General features: G+C 40.9%; 1 long non-coding RNA gene across 1 annotated transcript in view; it reads left to right on the forward strand.

Annotated features, from left to right (window-relative positions):
* The first annotated feature begins 1,713 nt into the window (after positions 1 to 1,713).
* The window catches only part of LOC111967381 (uncharacterized), a 79,948-nt gene continuing 77,218 nt past the window's right edge, over positions 1,714 to 4,443 (forward strand). The window contains exon 1 of the long non-coding RNA XR_002877756.2: positions 1,714 to 1,835. This is a non-coding gene — a long non-coding RNA (uncharacterized lncRNA). The remainder of the gene's footprint in view (positions 1,836 to 4,443) is intronic.

Below are 4,443 nucleotides of genomic sequence, written 5' to 3' on the forward strand. Positions count from 1 at the left end.
GGCAAAACTGTGTTGACCCCTGTCATGATCTGGGGTGAGACAGGCAAAGCTGTGTTTCCCACTTTCATGTGATCTGGGTGAGACAGACAAAGCTGTGTTGCCCCCTGTGTCAAACAGGAAAATCTTTTTGAAGGACGACTTTGTCCCAGGATTAGGCCCTCTGTAATCAAATCACAGACTGCGTGTGTCACAAGGTCAGAGGACAGATGTGTGTGGTGACTTCATTCCCCTAACAACTGATCCTGGGTTGTATTAGTATTTGCTCACATTGGTTGTGGTATGGACTGAGGACTTAAGAGCTGATCCTAGATCAGTTGTTGAGGGGGAGAAAGTGAACAGGGTTTGGAATGAGACATCGACTTTGACACAGACACTTGTTGTTTGCCCCTCTCTGTTTTAGAAAGAAAAAAGGTGAAGCCATGGAAACGGYCAATGTTTCCAGCTATTTATTTGCATAGCCTTCAACTGCAAGTCTCCATTTGAAGTGGTCCACAGTAAATCTTGTATACAAGCAGTATGTTTGTTTTTGGTTTAGTCTGTCAGTGGGGTGTTGTCCATAGCAACCTTGACAAAGATAAGCAATACAAGTCCACGTGAAGCATGGTTAAAATGGCAGTCTACTTGTACTTATTATTACAGATGACGTGTTCATAGGTCTGCCTAGCCCTTGACCATGACTCTCAGTCCCATTACATTACACATAAGAGTCATCGGACGAAGGCTTCTTCTGTACAGGGGAGTTTCGCTAATAGCCCTGACACTCTGTCTGAACATTAACATGCATCGCTCGTGGTACGGTTTTGGAACCTTATCTTTCACAACAGCAATAAATCATTTTCAAAAAACAAAAGGATAAAGTGATAGACACCTTTGTAGGGTTAGTCTTCTCTCCCGGCCATATCTCCATGTTACAGCGCGTGTTTACAGATTACAGATGGAAGACCACCTGTGCTAATTAGCTATCTAGCATGCTACGAACTCCTGTGTGTAACGGAAAAAGCCAGCCAGAAACATGTTGTCACTGAAAAATACTGTTGGCTGCAACTGGGATGAAGCTGATTAAAACAGTGTACAGTAACTGTATATTTTGCATTTGTGAAATTATTTTGATGTGATATGAAAGTAGAGGGATTTATGTTTCTAGAACCCTATTGTAATTGAGAATCAATTCAAGTTTAGATGGAGTATTAGTCTGTTTTGGCTGCCAGAGACAGGCTATCTCTGAAAATAACAATGTCCGTTGACCTTGAGAAGTAACGCTAGGCTCCTTTAAGAGCACACCTTGGGCTAAAGTCGGATGACTATTGAGTTGTTTTTGGATGAATGACTCCTGGGTTGGGGTCTTCACTGGTCTGTAGAGCCTCTTGAAAGTAGTGGGGGGAACAATGGTCTGAATTGTGTGATTGGTATTTAAATGCAGCCATAATCTCAATACTTGAATGAATGAATATCACACATTTTCAACCAATGTATTATTAACAGTTAGAAACTATTTATGAACTCTTTTTCATCTTTAGTACTAAATCAACAAATTGAAATATTGCGTCGACTGGCTGTCAAGAAGATGAGTTTCATATGTAATTTGGGTGAACTAACTATCCATTAAAGACTTTAGCCTCTTCAGGGACAATGCTGTGCTGGCGCCCTCTGTTGACCATTGTTGGGCAGAGCTGCATAGCATTCTCAAATTTCTCTCCCATCAGACAAGTCTAAGAAGTAGAACGGCAGACCGGAGCCGCTGGTAAAGCAAGACGTAAGCACCGGGTGAGCTTGGGTTGAATCCAAGCATTCATTCTACCAGATCGTCTCTAGGCTTTCACTCGGACCTTGAGAAGGTGAGTGTAGCGAAGTAAAACCTTTACTGGTGCAAATGTTTTGGTCAAGACGTGCTGAACGCTGCTCAGTCGTTCAATTACTAGCCTCGACTGGCTTGCTATCTTGGCGCAGATTGAAAATGCAGCCACAGTTTTGGCCTGAATTTCCCCTGGATCGAAAATGAAGCCCGGGGAAAGAGTTGAATCCCAGAGCTGCTTTTGGCTACTCAATAGGAAGGCAACCGTTTTGGTGAATTCTTGTCGAAGTTTTTTGCCTGGAATTATGTGTAGGGGTGTTGGAATGTCTGCATCAAGCAAGCGAAACCCCGTGATACAATTTAGCACGAACAAGAAAGAAAGTAACTTGTTATTGTAACTTTGTGGCATGGCAGTATCGTTAGCAGGCTAGTTATTGATTGTTKCTGTTTCTGACGCAGTAGGATACAATGTAACGTTAACTGTAAAGTATGTTTTATTGTTATGTAGCCTGAGGAGTGTGCTTAAAAACATTCTGAAAACACTGCTGACGTGGGAAAACAACTTGCTGTGTTGTGCCTTTATTTATTGCAATGTGTAGTGGAATTACGCGAGAACATTTATATATTCTTGTACCTAAAGATGGATAAAAAAGGTTTGCTTGGAAAACACGTTTTTTCCCCTCCTGATTGCATCTAGCAATTCATTTTTGATTCAATAACGTTTCACATGACAGTGGAAAGTTGCTTATGTTCCGCTAGGACTGCCTGATGTGAAGAGAATAGGCAGTACGGTATTTCTTTGCTTTTTAGGCTTCTTGCATAGGAAACGACAGTATCCACACTAAATTAGATATTTGATTAGCTGTAAGCTATATAACCTCCTTCATGGGGTGGTGGTGATGCACATATGTTTCTACACGTTGTTACGCACACATTTTCCTATTGAGTCAGTCAGACAGCTTTCACATAGAGACGTGCTATATCAGATACTGTATATAAACATTTGACTCTTCGGCGGGAACAGGAGCAGTCTAGACCTGCCTGAAATKTGTAGCCTGGGGTCTTGTTTTATATTGTGTGTGAGAGAAAGTTAGGGAGACTATTAATTTAGCTGTGTCTTTGTGTATCGGCAATCTATCTATTCTCTCAATCTCAGCCATTGCTTAAGAAAGCAGGAACAGGGCCCGTATCCACAAAGCGTCTCAGAGTAGGAATGCTGATCTAGCATCAGTTTGGACTTTTAGATGATAATTAATATGATTGTATGTACTGATCCTAGATCAGCTCCCATACTCTGAGACGCGTTGTGGATAACGACCCTGGAACATGTTTTGGGAGAAAGCTTGTCACCAAAAAGCCTGTTTTCCTCTACTGTGCATTGGGAAACAGGAGGGCTATTTTATTGGATAAAAACTCAAGTCAGAATTGCATTAATTTGATTAAATCCATTGTGAAATGTTGAGACTTGCTTTTGTGTTCTGTCTAGCTGTGCCAACTGTTTGTCTGGTATCTGACTACCAAGCCCTCTGTGATCAGGTGTTCTGAATGTTGGATGCTGCTGCTGCTCCTTCATCCCAATGGGATGTTATATTGGCTATGTAAGGTTGTTATAAACATGTTATAAACATGCTGCTGTCTAACCTATAGCATGTCATGTTATTCATGGCTAGTTTATGCTGATGGGAACCCCACACAACATGCCAGTTTGTGTATTTTTCCATGTCAGTGCCCTTCAAAGCCATGCTCAGTGTGTGTGGGGGGCCAATCCAGAACCCAGTCTATAGAATGAGAGTGGAACCAGGCAACCTTCCAATGAATTAGGGCCCCTGACCCTATCCTTCTACCCAGTACAGGACTGCCTGCCCCCATAGTCCATCCATTGGCTGTTCCATACAGTCCGTCACACTATGACTTCTCCCCCTACTAGAGCTGGTCCTCTGTACACTCTGGCCAATTGAATGTAAGGAATGCATTCATTTAGATGTTTATATAGAATATTTATTCAGATTAGCATAATGCTGACTGTGTCCAATATGTTGAAATTGGACGTCTTTGAAAAGACATTCATTCTTGAAATTGAGTTTTTTACTCTCTGTCTAATTCAATTCTGATTGGCTTTCAGTAGGCCACTGAATGGGAGAGTGTTGTAGAAGTAAACACATTGGACCATACTACTACAGTAGAAGTCGGTGTAAGAGTACTACTACTACTACTACAGTAGAAATCAGTATTAGAGTACTACTACTACAGTATAAACAAGTATTAGAGTACTACTCTACTATTACTACTACTACTACTACAGTAGAAATCAGTATTAGATGATTTATACTACTACTACAGTGAAACCAATCTTATTGTACTACAACTAATACTACAGTAGAAACCAGTATTAGATTACTACTACTACTACTACTACAACAGTAAAAAACAGTATTAGTGTACTGCTACTACCACTACTACTACAGTAGGAACCAGTAKTATTATACTACTACTACTACAGTAGGAACTAGTATTGGAGTACTACTACTCCTACTACAGTAGGAACCGATATTAGAGTATTACTACTTCTACAGTAGGAACCAGTACTAGAGTACTACTACTTCTACAGTAGGAACCAGTATTAGAGTACTACTACTACAGTAGGAACCAGT

The sequence above is a fragment of the Salvelinus sp. IW2-2015 genome, linkage group LG8, assembly GCF_002910315.2.
Source record: "Salvelinus sp. IW2-2015 linkage group LG8, ASM291031v2, whole genome shotgun sequence".
NCBI lineage: Eukaryota > Metazoa > Chordata > Actinopteri > Salmoniformes > Salmonidae > Salvelinus > Salvelinus sp. IW2-2015.